Source organism: Pseudopodoces humilis, chromosome 6 (genome assembly GCF_049639895.1).
Source record: "Pseudopodoces humilis isolate 2021_Gansu_Grassland_sample_001 chromosome 6, ASM4963989v1, whole genome shotgun sequence".
NCBI lineage: Eukaryota > Metazoa > Chordata > Aves > Passeriformes > Paridae > Pseudopodoces > Pseudopodoces humilis.
In genome coordinates, this window is record NC_142205.1 from 40,097,473 (window position 1) to 40,113,445 (window position 15,973).

Here is a 15,973-nt window from a genome sequence, read left to right on the forward strand (position 1 = left end):
AAAACTCCTGAAAATAAATTTTAACCATTCTTAAAAGTAAATTATAGTTATCTGTCAACAAACAATGAAATGTTCCTTCTAGATAATTTTAAATTTATGTCTAACATAAAAGATTTAGAAACACAGCCCTGCATGCTTGGACAAGAAAAACAACACACATCAAAATTCTGAATGTGCCCTTTTTTACCTTGGTTTCCAAGGGTAGGAAAGCTGTGCTTGCTCTTTAAAACAGCTGTGAAACTTTCTGCCAGGTTTACAGTACTGCTGGTACAGAAAGAGCAGGACAAGTTACTGTACACTGGACAGGTACGGTGACTAAACTGGCCAAATTTGAGTCAATAGTTATCCCATGTGTACTTCCATGTTTCTGGTCTTCCCAAATCCTGAGTGGGAATGTTTCCTGAATGGGATTCCCTAATGTCACAAGGCTTGGGCACCATACCTGAGCTGCACTGACTGGATTCTCTTTCTCAACTACCTGACAGCTACATGAGAATTGTAATCCTCAGAATATTCTGTGATTCTGCAAAATTTCCTATGAATCTATTATCAATTCACATAACCTACACACATATCTGTCTTTTTTTGCTTTTTGTGGGCCACAGTGCAGGTGTGACAGAGTATACACTGTTTCTTACAGTCTTCTGTAAGTGCTAAATCTCTGTAGATTTTCTAGAGCTTTCTGTAGGACCTCAATTTTCTGCATATAACAGTTTTCATTGTCTGATAGAACACAGTTTCTTTCTGTGACACATAACACTGTTATACCAACTGTCTTGAGTAACTAAGTAGCTGTGAAAGAGAAGGAAAATTTGGAGATGCTAAGAGCTCCTATTAGCCGAATATTAATATTAGTATATTCTTATAGGTATTACTTCTAAAATCACGTTTTCTAGTAGATAGACTCCTACTTGAGTTAGCAAAGATCACCTCCAATTAAAAAAACTACAGTAAAAAAGGTTGCTAATAGTAATTCTGCAAACTTCTTTCATTATAAGAAGAAAGCAAAGATGCAGCACTTTGAATCTAAGTCTAAACAGCTCAGTGAAAGGTAAATACTGTAGAGAATGCACTTGTTTAATTATTCTCATAAAAGTATGACAAATTAGATTAATTAAACAAAAATGAGTTTACTGCTGCCAGACACCAGAAGGCCAAAAATATGTTAAATGGAAACAAAATTTAATGGACCCAAATTCACATAATTGGTTATTTTTTTGGATTACACAATAACCCAAATATACTGAACTAAAAGCAAAAGATGAGCACATAAGGCTTCACCAGATTATGAGAAGAGAATGAGCATATTAGATTATGGGCATGCCAAAATTATAAAATATTCACCTTTTTTGCAATATCAGAGTGCACAAGAAAATTCTTGCTAAATAGAATTTTTCTTCCCTATAATTACTTCAGTGTCTGGGTTCATAGAGAAAATACTTTTAGTACACAAGTATTCTGCAACTTCTTTCTTATTCTTTACAATTTATTGTTGCTTGACTCTTTTTATTAAGGTTCTGTTTTCTACTGTTCTTGTTGACTGGGGCCTTCTCTCATGCAACAGTATGATCAAAGGCAAATCTATTTCTTGGAGTGTTTTCTCCGTATATGAATCAAACAATTTCACTAGGCTAAGGGGAGAAGTGATTCTTACTTAGTAATTTTATTTATTTATTAATTATAGATATTAAAATGTTGACTGTAGCGTGATTCATTGCTTTCTATTAAATCTAGCTTTATGCTGATTAACAATTAAATAAGCACTTTATTTTAGTATTGAATTATGTGATGTTGCTACCATTTTCACCCCAGGTTGAGTACTGGAAGGTTCTTACAGCATTTGTAATTGGTTCTATATCAATATTTAGACTGATTAAGAGACTGTCTCTACCCTACACTAGTTAAATTGCTGCCTCCTTATATTACTGTATCTTGGGCCCTGCACAAACAAGTTCTTGTTTATCTTATTCACAAAAGAAGTTTTTGCTAGAAAGCCATCCATGAACTGTGTTGTAAATTCATGTGTACTCACAGAGAGGGAAAGGAATGAAAAAATGGAAACCTGGAAGCAAGGTTCAATGCTGACAAATTCATGCTGCACAAATAGGCTAAGTTTCAGTCATTTCAAAAAATCAGCCTCCTGCCCAGAAGCAGGACACCAGGATTCGACTTCTGCTGGGTCCTGAATGTAGATGTTACACTACAGGTGTAGTCCTAACAAGCTTCCATATGATCTTATGTGTATACCAACAGTATGCAACATGCTGACTAGGAGCTGCCTAGGAATTTACCCTGAGAACCACAGAAGAGAGATTTCAGTTCCTAATAAAAATAAATTTTTCTGCATTTTGATTTTATTTTTTTTATGTTTTTTGGTGGGTTGTTGGGTCCCTTTTTTTTTTTTTTAATCTGGCAAACATTCCCAGCATCTTCATTCTATTCTTCTTCTGATAAATTCTTTTCTATTCTATTATCCTTCTGTTAAATTCTAAACAAAGATTCTTTATATACAGTGAGTCAAGGTGAATCTCCCTATGGCATAACAGATAGAAGTTACTTTATATCTGAAATTATAACATCTCCTCATAATCAATGTGATGAAACAAGAAAGCCACTACTACATTGTAAGAAAACTTGCACCAAGAGTAAAAACCTACACAATCAGAAAAAAAAAGGGTCAGAGGTATATAAATATGAATATCCACTCTAAGTGAAAATAGGTCTCAAAAAGAACAGAGATTTTAAAAATCATACTTTGGCAATAAAAAATGTTTCCATTCACTCACTAAATTGGATGAAAATATTATGATTCTGAACTCTCCCCACAGTCTCCATCAAAAAGAGAAAATAAATGTTTTTCAAAAAGTGTGCAGCATCTCCCTACATTGAAAGGCTTGTTTGAAATAAAAGGCACTATCAAAAATTAATTAACAGTCATTATTTCTAGGGTAAATTCATCAGCATTTTCCAAAGGTGGAAAACACAGGCTTCATCAAAGTATTGCCTATTACATCATAATTACAGAATCATGGGATAGTTAGGGTTGGAAGGGACATGTGTATATATATATTCTCTAAAGTAAATGAAACAATACTTACTTTTTGTCTATGTAAACAATAGTAGCAACTGATCTTTGCATTTCCAAATAATAAATCATAAAAGCCAAAATATGCTGCTTTCCCAGCCTGTGTAATTTGCCTCAGGGTAAATAAAGTTGAAGTGTTCCTACAATGATACAAAGTCCCTCCAGAGCACAGAAAAAGATAAGAGGGATACTCAGAGCAGTGCTGCTCCAGAGGAAACATTTGAGGATGTATGCTACTATGCTTCTCTTTTATAGATTCTTCTTCTTTTCTTTTTTTTTATTCATGGTACTATTTCTCAATTTTTTTTTCTTTTCTTCATTGGGATTCATTTTGTATAACAGTATTGACTTTTGTCACATTTTTCCTGATTTCTACACAACCTGATCTAAAGATTTAGGCTCTAGAGCCCCAACAAAATTCTTTTTCATGCCTTACAATTTTATGAATGAAGAGGGGATAACAGTGGAATTTTCAGTGTTAATGATTATCATAAATTTTGCTGTTCTTTACTGATGTAAAAAAAAAAATCAGATAAATATATTCATGCCCAAATATGCCCAAAATAGGCAGTGAAAAATTAGATAAAATTGCAAAATAAACTGAAATATAAGAACTTAATTAGCCAGAAGTTTCAGAAGGACCATCTCAGTGACAGGAAACTATTTTTCCCAGCTGTTTCAATACTGATTCATCAAGTCATTATAGCCATATGAGAATGATTGCATGGTTTATGCAATTTGATTTTTGATTTTACCACCAAGTTAGATGATAAACCATTGGGTAAGTTATTGGGGCAGATCAACAATATCTGCAGTATAAATAGAAATGATTATTTAATGTAGCTGAAAAATAATAATGGTTATCCTTACATGAACTGAGTATTTTCATTTCAGATGAAGGTCACCTTAGTGTTAAGCTCTATGACTTTATTGCACTGTAAAACATTCTTTGCAGAATCATTTAATAAATCAAATTGAATACTACTTATAAATAAGGCTAACAATTCCCAGAACAAGTAAAATCAAAATGTTCTGAAAACAGAATGATTTATTTTTCCTAGCTTTTTACTGAATCTATGAACCACAAATCTTTCGATACAGAAATCTTAATGAAGATGTGTACCTCCAATAAATTTTCATCTCATTAAATTTCATTTTCTATTTCATTTTCTATTCACTTCAAATACATAAAACTCTATAATCAAGCAAACCAGTATAGGCAGAGTCACTTTTTAATTTTGGTACTGAAATAGTGTAATAGGATTGCAACAAATATTTTATGGTAAAATAGAAATTTCTGTCTCTGAATATTATTCAAATCCTGTTGCAATTCTTAAACAGGATTATCTTTTAGAGGGATTAAAAAAAATGACATGTCATAATGACTAAAATATAAATATAAATTAAACAGGACTTATTATTGCACAGAAAGTTACTATCACCCTAACATCGTTATTATGATTGGAAGAAAGACTTTTACATCACATTATTTGAGAATGTGACAGGGTTAATGGCAGGATCAGAATTTCCATAAGAGATCAGACTCCTCAGACATCTTTCAAGTTTTCCCTGACCTGAGCTTCCAATATGGTTTATGACTATATGGGATGTCTACTCTATTATGAAAATATTGTCTGTTCTATTATATAATGAAGAGAACTACAAAAAGTTCTACCTGATTGTGAGAAAACACCTTTATTTTCCTGCAGCGGTATGGTGTACCTCTATAACCACACCTCTGAGAACTATTCCATGGCTCACTTTAATTCCCTTTCTCTTTAAAAAAAAAAGAAATATTTTCCCAATAATTACATTTTTTGTGCTCAGAAAACAGACTCGGTAGTTTCTCTTTGCAATAACATCTTTAGCTACCAATATTTTTTCTGGGTTTATGCTCAAGCTACAAGAAAACAGAATTTTAAGAATAGATCTTTTTTCACTTCTGAAAACAGAAATATATATGATTATTAAAATCCTTGCTGTCACTTCTAAGATGTGTACACACTTGGATCTTTAGCCATAGAAGCAAACACATGTGCATGATACAGTCACAATATGATGTGCAACAGCGACAGAAAATAACTTCTCTGGGTTCACTACTATGTGAAAAGACATAAAAAAGCATGAAAAGGATTCACAACTACTTCATCCAGATACAGCAATCATATTTTACTTTCTGAAGCACTGAATTTCTGGAAATCAATTGATACTTAAGCCACCACTCGGATTCAAATAAACTGGATTGTTTATTTTGTGTAACATGTGGAAAGACTTCTTCCAGGCCTGCTATTCTGAAGGTGCAGAAAAGACCACGCTGAAAGCAGAGGCTTCAGCAGGTGAGAAGACCTTTACCTGTCTGGAAGGAAAATCCATATTCTTCTTTTATGAGCAAGGATAGAAGGAACTAAGACAGCTTGTATTTCCCTCCTTATCCTGTTCTCACCCTGCAGAATCTGCTACTGTGCTAGAATAGCCTGAGACAGAGGTAGTAAAACACAGGAAAGGGTCAAGGACAATTCTTCTCTCCTTTTAGTGTTTTCCCCTGAGGAAGCTGCTCATACAAAGCTTGCTAGCATCATCCACTGCAGAAAAATGTTCTAAAAAACGTTTTACTTGCTTTGATGGCTTTCAGTGGGAATGTAGTTTTAAATTTACCCACTAATCTGAGCAACAAAAGCAGACCTTGGCCTCCAAAGTAAAATCATAATTTAGGTAGAATTGAGATCAGCAATTGTTTAAGTTAAATCTGCAATGGAATTTCCACTGCCTTTTGGTGTTTAAAAGAATCTAAGTACCAATAGCATCCTAAAGTCCTCTATCCCAAATGTTTAGCTTGTGACAAGAAGCAAGTACCTCTAACTTGATTTTATACCATTTTATCATCATGATATCAGCAAACAAAACAAAAGAACATAGAAATATGTTGAGTGTACAGTACAAAGTTCACCTATGGACAAAGTACACAAAGCTTGGCAGAATTGTGAAAATGTGGTGTTTTTTCTTTCCTTCTTTTTACAGTTAAAATTAATTTTAGTTTAGGAAAGAAAATAGTGGCTAAAAGGAAAAAATCCCCTAAAGCCCTAAACAGTAAGTTCAGTCTGTACTTTTTGCTGACTCATCTTTTACATCAGAATGAAAAGAAACTAAATTACTTGTGGTAAACAGTTATCAATTATATGCCCCACCCTCTATTTAGAAAAATGTCCAAAAGACATAGAGGATCAAGCTTTCCCTTTCCTTCTAAAAATTATTTATTTTGAAGCTCAATTAACTATCCAATAAATTATCTTAGTCCATATGTAATTATAAAGCCTCTTCCTTAAAGAGACTTAGAAAATCATTACAGCATAAGAATTTGCTGATTGACAAGAGTTCAAAATAAAATTAGTTTGTACAAAAAATGCTTAAATTGGTTAATGGGAAGACCTGAATCTTTTTTTCAATGCATAGAAGCAATTCATCTAAAGCCAATATTCTCCTTACAGCATAATTTTATGTTCACATTAAATACACATCCTAAATCCACCCTGAAACATTAATATACACCTTTGGATTGTAGAAATGCTTTGGTTTTATCTGGAAGGGTTTTGAGAGTGCACAGATGGCTATTAGAGATTACTAAAATGGGACTGTGCAATAACAGTGCCAGCTGTGTAACAACCAGTCCATCTCCAAAAGAGATTTCAAATTCAAAGATGTAATCCTTCCAGTAAAGGTCTGAGAGCTGCTTCAGATGAACTGAAGCTTTACAGTAGGAGGACAAAATTCTTTTACAAAAAGGACAGAATGCTTCCATCATATTTGCCATTAAAACTGTGTTTGCATAGGTGGTTTAGGGAAACGAAAGAGCTCAAATATTCTCTTTTATATTACAACAATTATACCACTCAACACTCAGCTCTGTTTTACTTTAATCATGCTAATCTGACCATAAAAAATTAATTCCAGAGAGGTTAGATTGGTGGAGAGAGTTACTAGAGGGGCAGGCTGATTTCTAGACCATTAATTCTAGCTGACGTCCACAGTGCTTGAAAACTATCTCTTGAGGAATATTTGCTAGTTTATTTGAAAATATATGATGTCTTTGGATATCATTGAAGTAGTGGGGGGAAAAACCACAAAAATTAAAAAGAACTGCATTCAAAAGCCAGCCACTCAATGCTTAAATTTTGACACAATTTCTTTTCTTTGTTTCAAGAGGCAATGATTCCTCACAAAATTTGGCTTCTCCTTCATTTTCTTTCCTATTTCTTTTGTTCTGACCCACTGATACATTTAGCAATTTGAGATCCATAGTTTACTAAATTCCTTTTTGATAACTGCTGAAAGAGCTATTATAAATGTTTGGTATCCTAGAGTTCAGTGAAACAGGGATTGACAGTTATAAGTATCCTGCAGAGAAGGTATTTTGATATCAGCCACAATTAGTTAAAGTAAAACTCTAAACAGTTCTATTATCGTTATGAATGCAGGACCATCTACACGAAGTGTCAATAATGTCACATAAGACTGAACAAAGAAGAAATTGATATTACAGCAGATTCTGCTTTCTGGTGTCTCAGCTGAAACACTGAAGACCAAGTAAACTATACAGTCACATTTTTCTCCTACATCCAGATTTAAGCAAAACTCTTACTCCATACTGAAGAAGTGTAGAAGTCACTATATTTTCCATGATTACACTTAAATAAATACATGAATGAAGCAAATCTTCTTCTAGTCTTTTTGGCTTCTTTTCTCTATCATGAAGAACCAGATCTAATCCTTACTCAATACAAGGAACCTGATCCCAGGAAAGTGTCAGTATTAACAAAAACAAAACAAAACTAAAACTGGGTTAAGGACTTAGTTAGACTGAAAGGAGTTTCATCATCTGGTGATCTTAAATTTTTAGCATTTGCTAGGAAATCATAATTAAAATTTGTCCTTCCAGAATTTAAGGAGAGTTTTCCATGAGATTTGAATTGAATCAACAAAAATAACCGGGTTAAGTTCATGGCATGGCAGTATGATTTTATCCATTCAGAGGCTACAATTCATAAATGTATGTATAAAGGTAGAAGACAGAAACTAGTTAAAGATATCTTCATCAGATCATACATAAAATCCGTGGCTCGAGGGGATAGAAAATGTTCTTATGGCTGGCTAAACAGGGGAATTGCTTTGGCTACCATCATCTTCTAGTAACAGAGACGGCACTGAGCATAAAACCTTTCCATAGCTCCTGCAGCAATGTCAGCTGGAGTTCAAGCAGTACCAAAGACTGCTGGAGTGTCCCTTACAAGGCAAAGTTACTATCCTGTTAATGATCTGTTTTGTTTTCCTGATAATGTCATTTGTCATGGTTTATGTCTGACTTATACCACTATTAAGGAATAAAATCATAGGTATTTGCAATGATATAACATTTTAATACTAGTCTTTTTCCAAAAGTTCACATATTTTTTTCAGTGGAGGAGGTCATTATTTAGTGCTTCTATTAGGGTAGACCCAAGCTTCTGAGCTGAGCTTTTTTATTCAGAATTAATGGCTCTTTTATAGACAATTGTATCATAAATTGTTTTAACTATTCTATTTGGTTCTTTTTTCTATTAAGAATTATTATTGTGCCTCTGGCTTAGGAACTTTACTTGCTAATTCTCCAGTCTTTTTATATCAGTTTTAGGGCACCACTTCCTGGAAGGCTCCTAATATTTTATGGGGTAGCATTTCTCATGTTCTAACCTTCATCTGAGAGGTGAACTCTTTCTAGTTTGAGGTGGATTGTCCATCCAGGGCAATAACATGATATACATTTATGATCACTTAAAAAAAAAAATAAAATTAAGGACACACATTTATCTCCTTCTAATCACCCCAGAGGGAGAGTTACCAGAACTGAAATTATAAATACTTTTTTGGAAGTTGCATTGGATCCATACAATTAGAAAATGGCTATTTGTTTTCGTGTGGGTGCAAACCAGATATTGGGTAACTCCCTAATATTCTTCAAAAGTGTTTCAGTCACTGGACATAAGGAAAGCAAAATCTCAACAAAATTATTTGGAGACCACCATATAGTACATTCTCTAGCTAAAGACAGCCAGACACATGGTAGGAATGATAGATAGTTGCCAGATAGATGATTTTAAGATGGCCAGGGCACAAGAAGAGAAAAATGGCTCTTGCAACACATTTTGTTGCCTAAGAAGTTGACGAACACTGGGTATTCCAGCAGATAATCCACCTAAAAAGAGAGCCTTATGAACAACAGTATTTTCTGTCTACTAGCTCAGTTCCTTTCCTCCCCATTTGTTTAAGCAGATAAAGGTTGGAAAATTAATAAGCTTTGGTAGAAGTTGAAGGAAATGCTTGCAGGAAGAAGCAGAGTAGGAGACAGAATTATTGCTATTGGTAGCATGGAAATAATAAAATGGAACATATTTAGTAAAAATTAATGTCTTTTTTTTGTGGAGAACTTTTTTTTTGTGGTTTTTTCCCAGAAAACATATTTACTAACCTGTTTGCATTTGGCTAGCCCACCTTGCATAGCTGTTTTCCTTCATCTAAGTTGTGACATTTAATTGTTTGACCAAGCACAACATTTTTAGTGTATTTCATCCCACTTCTCTAGCAAGGATTTCTGAGTGAGACTGGCTTCTATCTTCTGCAATTTCATGCATTTATATATGTATATTTATATACACATGTTTCAACTATGGTATAAATTCCATTTCTCTTTTATCCACTAAAGACAATTAAGAACTGTGAGTTTAGAATCACACTCCTTCACTTTATGTCAAAATTTAAAGGGGATTTTCTATGACAGCTTTTGTCTTTTTAATGCACATTTCCAATTCAACTGAAAAAAGTCAAACCCAAAGATGCAAAATTTGTTAAATTTGCTACTCTCTTATTAAAAAAAATATATATTTATAGGACAGAGACTACACATAACACTTTTAGTAAATAGGTGCTTTCTTATAGCTTATACAACAATATTCTCATAAGTAATGAGTACTTTTTTCATTTAGACATCAAAAACACTGCTCTCCCCTCCCCTTAGAAATGATGATACTTTATTTTGCTATTGGTACTTCAAGGTTTTGTATTGATATATATATAGGACTTTTAAGATTATAAACATTTGTAATACCTTATGTACCAAGTTACAGACTTCACCTTAAAAGTTTCAGCTTGGCATAATGTAGATCCAAAACATGACCAGGAGTTGAAAATAGAAATAGGATTCTAGTAAAAGATCCAATAAAAACTTTTCTCACATGTATGTTTGCCTTGCAGCAGTAGTTAACATTTTTGAGCTATATAAGAATGCCACATATTTCAATGAATTTCAACCTTTGGCCAAGCATCCAAAGGTTATTGGATGCTTTTATTCCAAACTTTTCAGAATGACTGCAGAAGCCCTCAAAAATTGCACTAACACCAGCGAAAAAACATCTTCCAATTGTATTCTTATTCTGTTATCCTAGGTAAAACATATGCTGAGTAACGTTAGTGGAAGAAAAGGAAGTATGCTATTGTCTGTGACAAGTTTGACAATACCTGGAAGCACACAGGTAAATGCTAAAAGCAATGACTTAAGCATAATATCCTGCAATAAAGAGCATCTATGTTATTACATGAACTAAAAATTGCTTCAGCTGAACCAGTAATTTTGTTCTGACTTCCATTTCTAGTTATAACGATTCATTAAAGGAATGTCTTTAAAGGAATTAAATTAAATTAAAGGAAGGTACTTTCACGTCTACACACACATGCACACACACAGTAATAACAGTATGCTTTCCCAGTGTCTAGCAGGTTATTGAAAGGGAAGTTATTCAGCTCAGGTCTGATGAAGGGAAAATACAAGATTACAGCACATGTGATGTCCTGCAGAGAGTCCAGGGACGTCAGTGTGCACCTGCTGCAGCACAATACTGAGTTCAGATTTCTCTGTCTTCTCAGCAAGGAAAATTAGGCAAAACAATCTCATGCTGTCACAAATCCAATGCTTTAAACTAAGCTACTAGAGGTACCTTTACTAGGTACAGGACAGCATATCCCCCTATCTGGGAGCACAAGAAACCTCCTCCATCAATACCATCTACAAAGGTGTCATTGCCAGTACTTGTGGCAAGGCACTGCCACTGAGAAATCGAAGCTGTCTTTCTTTTCTGCCATATCTTCCACCAACAGTAGATCTGTGTGGATCACAGTGGTCTACATGACTTCTTTGAAAGCCCTTTTTTAACCCTATTTTAATTTGTTGCATCACAGAAGACCATGTCTTTCTGACATAAGAACAAGGGAAAACAATATCCAAGCAGTTTATATATTTAGGATTATACAAACCAGTTACTGCTTCATATGTGGCTAGGATGTTTTCGTAAATAGCTCATAAATCATAGAATCATAGAATGGCTTGGGTTGGATAGGGCCTTAAAGATCACCTAGTTCTAACCCCTTTACCATGCACAGGGACATTTTTCACTTAACCAGATACCTCAGGACCCCATCCAACCTGGCCTTGAACACTTCCATATCTTCTCTGAGTAAACAGTTCCAGAGCCTCGCCATCCTCACTGTAAAGAATTGCTTCCTAATATCTAACCCAAACCTCTTCTGTTTCAGTTTGAAGCCATTTCCCCTAGTGCTGTCACTACAGGCCCTTGTAAATTGTCTCTCTCCATCTTTCTTGCAGGATCCCTTCAGGTACTGGAAGACTGCAATAAGGTCATCCTGAAGCCTCCAGTTTTCCAGGCTGAACAATCTAAATTGCCTTAGCCTTTCTTCATAGGAGAGGTACTTCATCCCTCTAATCATCTTGATGGCTTTCCTCTGGACTCACCCCAACAGCTCAGTGTCCTTCCTATGCTGGCAAGCCCGGAGCTGGATGCAGTATCCAGGTGGGGTCTCAGCAGATCTAAAGCAGAGCAAAACAGAATCAACTTCTAAATGTTCAGTATATTTTCATTTTAACATACATCTTTCTTGTCAGATTTTTGGTGGAAGACAGAACAGAACAATCAAAGACATTATTTCCTAACAAATCTTTTCTCATATATTGGTCTCCTCTCCCCTTGGTCTCTGACAGCTCATTCAGATTAGTAATTATCTGTAGGTAATAGCATTTAGGAGAAGCTCACAGTTGCACTGACTTAATGAAAAATTATTTTCTCCCTGTGAGATTCCTGAGCATATGCCCTCCTTACTTTAGGATTTGGCTTCTCTTGGCAATGTGAAAAGGTACAGATGGTTTAGATTGTAGCCATCTTCTCTGAAGGATGAGCCATTACTATAAATGATGATATAAGAGCCTCATACTGTATCATCTACCAAGGTAGAGCTGTAAAAGTCAATTAGAAAAGTCTAGTTACATAAATTACATTCCCATTATCCATCCCTCCAGAACTGAACTGGTCAAGGAGAATGGTGGTTCAAATGAGTCTTTTCTTCCAAACTCATACAAAACATGGAGTCTGTGCTTACTAGATAAGAAGCTTTAGATGTCAGTAAGAGCACACTGCAAACTAAAGCCAGTAGAGAATGTTCACTTGACCATTTGAATCATTCAAAATTCATGGTGATCAAGTGTAGTTAGACATTCAGTTTATAAGCTTTTCAGATTTACAAAATCATGTTTTTATGCTTGAGGATACATATAAATATAGATTCTTACCTGCAGATAGACAGTACAGTCAGAAAAATTAAGGGCTCTGCAAGGAAGAGTTCAAGGTAAAATTTCCTTTTCCACTGAACACTCCACAGCAAACAACTCTCAGGTTGTAGGTGACAGAAGCATGTAAGACTCTTTTAAGAAGCTTCTAAAACTATTGAACTACTGTGCTTTAAAACTAACAGTCCCATGTGCATAAAGATATTCTTGAATCTGTTCTTTAAAACAAATTAAACTGGTTATAAAGGTACAAGTTTTATATTTGGTAATAAATATTAGAAAATATAAAAATTTCTAATTTTAGTTAATTGAAATATCTGATAACTAGTAGAACACATACCAATTTTTTAAGTTTAATAACCAGTTTTCCTGTATCAAGGAAATATAGCAATGAATACAAATATGTTGTTGCATATAACTAACAACAAGTGTTAATATGACAAAAGTTCACTAAGAGCCTGGGCACAGAAAAGTTGCAAATATTTTTCCCACCTGTATTATTTTATTCTACAATATCAGCTGCTAAACATTTATTTCAGAGGTGAGGCACATCATGCTAAAAGCTTAAGCTATACATCTAGGTTTCCAGCCAAGTTTTTAGGTATTCCAATTTCTAGGGTAATAAATAACTGCAAATATAGTAACTTCAACCATCTTCTTTGATTTACTTCACTTCTACCCTAGTGACTGCCAGCTCTTGGACTAGTTCTAGCCATTACATGACAAAAAACCCATATGCTAGATTTATGTCTTCTATTCTTTTTCCTATATTCTATTTTTTTCCACATAACACAACTTTTAGCTAATGATAATTTCTTCATTTTAGTGAAAGTAGCAGGCCTAGTTACTTCTTCCAGCTTATGTGTGAGATCATGTGGCTTTAAAGAGTTTGTATGAAAACAGGAGCTCAATCAAGATATTGCTTGCAATTACACCACTGTAGACTACTTCCCAACTCTTGTGAAGTGAATTGAAAAAACCCCTGACCCCTCTCACTGTGCATCTTTTCTATCTTTTATACACTGGCTGTATATCAGTAACCTAAAATATCTCATTGGTCTTAAAACAACTAATTTATGGTGTGAACTTATGCACACATACAGAAACCAAGGATAGCACAGATTTCACTTTATTTGAATAAGTGAAGCTCTGCAAAATAAGCATTATTCCTTGTGGGGCTTCTTGCTTCCCACTGCACATTTGCTAGTGTTGACTCAAACAATTTACAAAGAGGAAATAAGATATGTAACAGCGTGAAAGGAAAAAGACACACTTACCCTGTTAATGGAAAAAACTGAATTTATTATGCTAATTCTTTTTATTTAAGAAAAAGTATTTGAACCTAGATGTGATAACTTCTCCTGAATCAACTAGTAAAAAACTGACATCCAAAGCATTTGACAAACTTGTCTGCTTTCAGGGAGGCTGTGATTCTGAGGCAGTCTAAAAAGTTCTAGGTTCCTCTAATCCATATAAATAACAACAAGAGTACACCCTTGTCTATAATCTAGGAATTACATTTTTCTAAGATGGGTCTTAGGCATAATATTTAAAAATATCTGGTTTTTTGCAAAGCAAAAATTGCTGACTTTTCCTCCTTTAGTACATCACAATGACTATTCCAGTAAAACCTAGGCACTGTAAATGGCAATTCCTCTGCATATTCAATTCCTCTCAAGACTTTACTGGCCTTCACCAATTCCTACGCAGTCTTGATTTCCTTCTTCTTCTTGCTGAATCCATTACAATTTGTTTTACAAATATATTGCTGATCCTTTCCCAGCAAGTTCTTCCTGTTAAGACTACTTTCGATACCAAATGGATTCTATCCTGATCAAATACCAACAACCTAAACTAAATTTCACAGAAGCATACAACAGCAGCATTTGGCTCACAGATTGTCTCAGCCTATAGCCCTGCCATGACAGCTGCTCCTGTGATAAATGATAGGAGTTTACAAACAAGGCAGAGTTGCAAAGGATGGTGGATTTCAAGGAACCATTTGCTAAGCTATTTGCAGATAGAGTAGCTTTTTACAATGTCTAGTGCAGCATTTACAGTTCAAAAATGGATATGAGAATCTTTAGTATTCCCTAACCATCAACTGATGTTCTCATCTATTTTCACTTGTCTCCCCTTCTCCAGCTTCTTCTCATTCCTCCCAACACACATACGCAAGTATATGTAAAACCCTCTTCTGCTCAGAAATATTTTCCTACGAAGTTTTACAAGGACAGATTCTGTAAAAATGCACAAGATGAAGTAAATTACAGGAATAAGAAGAATGCTTGTTAGTTGTTTGTGGCACTGGTGATGGATTCCAACGAAATTCCTACTGTTTTCAAACTAAAATGCCATTTAATATGTAAGTGCAATAACAGATCTTTTGACATGGAATCTAATCTAATTCCCATGCAATAATTTATTTTAAATGTTTTAAGCCCTGTACTGCCTGTATGTTGACCAAAGCTGTGCATAGTCTTAATAACTGGATGATAATAAAATAAAAATTTCTAAATTGTCTGGTAGTTTGACATCTATATTTTCCACATAAAAAGCTGCATCTATACTCAAATTCCCTACAAACTGACGAAATATTTTAAAAGAAATCACAGCAGCACTGATCAGTAGTTAAAACATTAGAACAGACTTGAGCTTGAAAAACTTGATTTCTTCTACTGTGCAAAACAAAGTATTAGTTCTGCCTGAGAAACACAGGGCGGTTATATAAACTAAGGACTCAATAGGACTGCAAAGGAAACACCTGTTAGGATTTAATCTTGCACTTATCTCAGAGTAAATCAATGCAGTATTATTTTCCAAATGGAAAAAGATTCTCAAAATTTAATCAGACAAAGGATTTCATTCTGTTTAATTATATGAGCAGTCACTCAAGATGAATCAAATGTAACAAATAAAAACAATTCTTGCATTTCAACACCTCACAGAGGGGAAAGAAAATATCCCAGTCAATCAAAAGTATTCTAACAAGAACAAATATTTTTAAGTGTAATTTTATAGGTCATTACCTTCCATATTTGAGTAACATATTGATTCCCCTTTCAAAGTCTTCTGTTTTCTAGGCACTGAAAGAGAAATTAAGAGAAATGTACACATTGAAATGATGAATATTCACATATTCTAATCTGACCAATCTATTTTAGGCTGAAGCTAATATAATAGTCTCCTTAGATCTAGATTGCAGACCCTGGAGAAAAGAAGGCTAT